Below are 5583 nucleotides of genomic sequence, written 5' to 3' on the forward strand. Positions count from 1 at the left end.
ACGGGATCGATACATCTTTTTACACCTTTACCCCGGCCTTGTTCGCAGGGCCCAGCCTACAGGATGTGGTGCCCCTTCTCCACCCGCATCCCCGCGACCCGGCTTAAGGGCAGAGCAAATCCAAACCAAGCCAATCATCATGCCGGTTTAAGGGCGCCCGCTCATCACCCCTGAACTGCAGAGGTGCGGACCCCTCCTCTTACCCCAAAACAAACTGGCGCGGGGGCTCCAGTTACAGAGGGCTCAGCTGGTGCGTTCGCGATAACCTGGCGCTTCGCAGGCACCCGCGCTCGTGTCCCGTACCACCGAGTGGGGGCGCTACCGCCGTTTCCTTCTCGAAGACCCTTACCCGCTCTCACTGCTGCTGCCTCCACCCTCAGCTGCCTGGGTGCTCCTACAGACAGTGGCTCAGCCGTAGGGCTGCGCGGGGCGGAGCCCGACGGCGGGCGTTGCCAGGGCGGGGAGCGCTCCGCACCGCGCCGCCTTCTTTGTCCTGGGGCGCCAGGCACAGCCCCCATCCCGCGGAGGGTAACTCTATTCTTTAGGCGCCTAGCCCGGGATTAACCCCTTGCTGACCGTCCTTTAGCCCTAAACCACGCTCAGATCTCCTCCACCGCCATCCTGGTTCTGGAGCGAGCGGGGAAAGACCACCCAGCGGGTATGTATGGGTAGGAAGGCGAAGATGCCGCCCCAGGAAGTGAGGAAAGCTGGTAAGATTGAGGCGCCTTCCAGGACGTATGCCTATTTACTGTCTCGAGCTCATTGAGGTAGGTGGGTTGGTTGGTTGGTTTTAAAGTTTGTCTTTTGATCAGATGAAGTTAATTTAAAATTTTGTTATTCCAATGGGTTACAAAAATAAAAAAAAAAGATTTAAGAATAGCACAGCTTCCCAGAGTTTCAACAAAGGAATACTGGAGGCTGATCTCCACAAGTCAAGCTTCCCTGCCAAGTTTCCTGGATGAGAAACCAACTGAGGAGAAGGAAGCTGTCTTGGCAAATTAGTGGCAGACCTATGTTTAGGTCAAATTACGGAGAACTGATTGGAAAGGGACCAGGCAGATGAAAACAGGAAGGAAGTGAGGGCCCTGTGGGGCTTTAAAGAAACCTCTCAGCTCCAGGTTATGTGAGGTTCTTGAGGGCTGAGTCTGTCTTCTTGCTTTATCTCCAGCTCCTGGCAGGTAGAGCTTCGAGGACCCGGAGAAACGTGAAGGTAGTTACTCTTGTTTTTCTGTACCCATTTCATAGACAGACTCAAGCTTGCTTCAGTGGTGTTTTTTAGAATAGTCACTGGTACAGCATGCCACTGCCATAACATAGATAGCTATGTTGGGTCACCAGATTATACTTTGAGGGTTATGCATTGCTTTCATAAAGAGTTAATATTTCCACCCAGGAAAAACATACTTCCTTCCTACCTTTGGACTGAGAATTTATGGAAATAAAGTTCTATTTATGGAAGGCAGGACAATTGACGTGTCTATGTCTGTCTGACTCCGTTTGTGGCTGACCTCACACCTTCCCAGCCCATCTTTTTATTCCAGCTTTGCTGTGGCAGCCTGCTACATACAGATGTAACCTGAGAGGACCTTGCTTCAGCTGTACTTGATACCTCAGGGCTTCTCTGTCACTGCAGTCTGGACCCCTGCAAGAAGCCACAGCCCATTCTGACATAAACCTGGAAGTACAAAGGAATGAACACGTCCTTGGACAACCTCTAACCAAAACGAACAGAAGCTGGTGGAGAAATGTTCCACTCTTCCATGGGCAGTTACAAGGTACATTTTGTACAGCACCTAAGATGACAGAACCCTGGCTGCCCGTGGTAGTATCCAACTTAATCAGCTCAGTAATCCACCCTTGGATTGCCTTTTTCTTTCCTGCCTTGACTGTTTGACTCTTACCAGTCCTCCAGTCCTGTTCCTTGGGATTCATTCCCCCAAATAAACTACCTGATACAAATTCTTGTTCAGAATCTGTTTTTGTGGGGGCGGGGGAGTAGGGGCGGATCCCAGATCAAGCCAATGGTTAGTGCAAAAGAGGCATCTCAACAGGGAACTAAATTCAATATCCTGTGATAAACTGTAATGGAAAAGAATGAAAAAGAATGTAACCACTTCCCTGGTGGTCCAGTGGTGGTTAAGAATCCACCTGGCAATGCACGGGACCTTGGTTCAATCCCTGGTCAGGGAGGTAAGATCCCACATGCCACCGAGCAACTAAGCCCATGTGCCATAGCTACTGAGCCCACGTGCCACAACTAAAGAATCCACGCACAGCAACAAAAGATCCCACATGATGCAACAAAGATCCCATGTGTTGCAACTAAGATCCAATGCAGCCAAAGAAATAAATATTTTTAAAAAGAATGTATATATGTACAGCTGAATCACTTTGCTGTACAGTAGAAACTAACACAACATTGTAAATCAACTCTACTTGAATAACATTTTATAAAACACATAAAAGACCCAGGCAGCCAAAAAAAGGCATTTCAGCCCAACTTTCCGGGTATTCTCAGCAGATCTTCCCCAAGTCTGCTGATGAAGAATCCATTTGTTCTGTTTGAGCTTTTGTTCTTTTTATTCCCCAGTTGCCCTCCCCGCTGAGTGAGTGAATGAAGTAGCTCAGCTGTGTCCGACTCTTTGCGACCCCATGAACTGTAGCCCACCAGGATTCTCTGTCCATGGGACTTTCCAGGCAAGAATCAGGAGATCTTCCCGACCCAGGGATTGAACCCCGGTCTCCCGCTTGTAGGCAGAGGCTTTACTAATAAGCTCTTGGAGGCAGGCAGGAAGTTTCAGACTCCCAAAAGACAGACCAACTGAAGGGTGGGGTCTAGGTTAGGGTTGAACAAAGCCGTTCTCAGCCCCACCTTACAGCTTTTCCCTCCTTCAAAGGGAGGTCCTGACTGCTGACCTGCAAACTGAAGAAATTTTCAGCTCTGGAGTTGAACATGGAAGCAGAGACAGGGTGGGGCCCAGGTCATTCCCAGCAGCATGTTGCCAAGATTATGTCTACTTTTTGCCCCACGCCCACTGTGAGAGCAGTTCCTCTGCTCAGATATAAGGTCTCAGGCCAGGGTCTTTGGCACGCAGCACACTTCATCTCATTTCAATATCAAGAGACTGCTGTTGCAAATTACCAAACTAGGTTTGCGAGGAAACAGCCCTTAGTCCCAGCCCTCAAGAAGGGAAATGAGACATGTTTGTAAGCTAAATGAATCCTTAGAGGTCCTGTAACTCTTCTGAAAGAGGGGCTTGTAAGTGTAGTTGAGTGTTCTGGTGAGGCTTCAGGACAGGGTCTATAGAAGGGTAGCATCCTGACTCTCAGGATGAAGCCTCCTCAAAAGACCCCCCTCCTAATGGATTCCTCATTAGCAAACTCAGGAAAGGTCTGCTGAGAATGACCCTGAAAGGTGAGCTGAGATGCTTCTTTTGGATTAACCATTGGCTTAATGGTTCCCTTCCCAGAGAGCCCCAGTGTTTGCTCCTGTCCCTCTATTAGGTCCCAATTGCTTCCATGTTCACAATTAGGAGTTTCTTAAATCCCAGCTCAGGCTAGTCATTCATCCTCCCAAGTCCCAGCCCTCCTCTGATAGACCTGGCCCTGCCCCATCTCTGAATGCCCCTGCTCTTCTCTTCCTTCAGTGTTAAGTGTCCCAAAACAAACATATGTTTGTGTGTGTGTTTGTTGCTTATTCATGTCTGACTCTGCGACCTTATGGACTGTAGCCTACCAGGCTCCTCTGTCTGTGAGATTTTCCAGGTAAGAATACCGGAGTGGGTAGCCATTCCCTCTTCCAGGGGATCTTCCTGACCCAGGGATGGAACCCAGGTCTCTGGCATTGCACAGGGATTCTTTACCGTCAGAGCCACAAGGAGCCCCCAACACCAGATGGTGCAGGTTAAACCCTGCCCTTAGCTGGCCACCTGGGAGCCCTCCAGGAAATCATGAGGACAGTGCTCTGTGCTGAGTTCTCCTGGGCAATAGAGAATCAGCACAACACCGTTTACTCTCCCAGACCCTGGAGGCCTCCCATTTGTTTGATGCAACTGAGTTTTCATTTTTTTAAAAAGTTCTTTTTGGCTAGAAATCATGTCCTTAATCTGCAGAATTTTAGAAGTGTTGAGTAGCTTTTTCTATAATTGACAGTGAAGGAAAGAAAAAACCCAAGGTACTATTCTAAACAAAGCTGTGGTGCTCAGAATCTAGTGTGCAAGAGAGCCCTGATCCTAATGTGACTATAACACTGAATTCTACCCATGGATGAGAACTGGAGGCCCAACCTTCTCCCTGCAATGAATGAACAAGTAAGTAAAACAAGGACTTAGACCTTATGGGGAAAAAAAGGTGTATCAGGCATCCACATCCCCACTCCCTTTCTGTCTCTTGACATTAAATAAATAAAATTTAATTAATGTATGTAATTAAAATGATTGTTTAAGCCGCAGGTTTGCGAGACTTTTTTTTCTTTTTGTGTGTGTATTGCAGAGGGGGGAACAGTTTGGAAATTTAGCCAAAGTTATTTTGAGGTAATTGGGATCTTTGAAGAGGGAAAAGTATGAGGAAATAAAAAACGACTGTGTTTCTACCTCTGCCTGTCCACCCCAAGCTACAGCACTGCTTGAAACTCCTTCCTTCATGCAGCTTAGTTCAACTGAGCCCTTAGATCCCAGGCATCCTGCTTTGTGCTGGGAACATGGTAAAGACACAGTAATGGGGTCCTTGTCTTCAGTAACACGACTTAGCAGCTGATGACTGATCACTGGATACCAAACACTATACCAAGTGCTTTGTGTGCATTATTTCACTTAATCTCTGCAGCAGTCCTAAAAGTGACCCAAGATTATTCCCATTTTCCATCCAAGAAAGTTGAGGCCCAAAGAGGTCAAATAATTGCCCACAGCAACACAGCTAGAAAGTGTCAGAGACAGAGCCCACACAAGTCTGTCCTACTCAAAGGACTCTTAGCACACCACCAACTCTTCTAAGTTTCTTGCTTTGAAAAAAGGATAAGAATCCAAGTTTATAAAGCTATTTGGAGTACAGAAGTTTTTGTAACCAGTTGGGCATTGTTTTGTGAGTAATCTTAACAGAAACTGGAATTGCTTTGTTCTACTGAGATTTCTTTCAGTAAGTACAATACAGATGGCAAGATCTGATGCCCTCAACTAGGAAAAGAAATTATAGGTCCTAACTGATCATATCAACTCTGAAAGACAAAAATATGGGACAAAATTCTCAACCCTTAAATCTGATTTAATTTTCTGAACTTCAAATTCTATTTTTTAAAGAATAGTTAATATGTTATAACAAATTATTTTTAAAACCACAATATAAAACCATATGCTTATTTTATTAATATCTTTTTATCCCCCCCCAATGAATGTGTATTATTTATATTTTCTGTTTATTGCTTCTGGGCCAGAGCCTACCATTTCAAAAGGGAAATTAAATTACCAAGTTGAGGCCTTCCATTTTGAGGTTGCCAGCACCTCTTTCCAAAGGCCTATTTGTTCCTCCCCAACCTCCCCTCCCCTCACACCAGGCTCCTCCCAAGACTTGGGTTTTCCTTCTGCTGCT

General features: G+C 46.5%; 1 long non-coding RNA gene across 1 annotated transcript; it reads left to right on the top strand.

The window, feature by feature from the left end:
* Positions 1 to 204: 204 nt before the first annotated feature.
* On the top strand, positions 205 to 1959 carry LOC104984567. Its single transcript, XR_824759.1, has 3 exons — positions 205 to 767; positions 1169 to 1210; positions 1542 to 1959. It is a non-coding gene; the product is annotated as an uncharacterized LOC104984567 (long non-coding RNA).
* Positions 1960 to 5583: the final 3624 nt, after the last annotated feature.

This window comes from Bison bison, unplaced genomic scaffold (genome assembly GCF_000754665.1).
Source record: "Bison bison bison isolate TAMUID 2011002044 unplaced genomic scaffold, Bison_UMD1.0 scf7180017864032, whole genome shotgun sequence".
Taxonomy (NCBI): domain Eukaryota; kingdom Metazoa; phylum Chordata; class Mammalia; order Artiodactyla; family Bovidae; genus Bison; species Bison bison.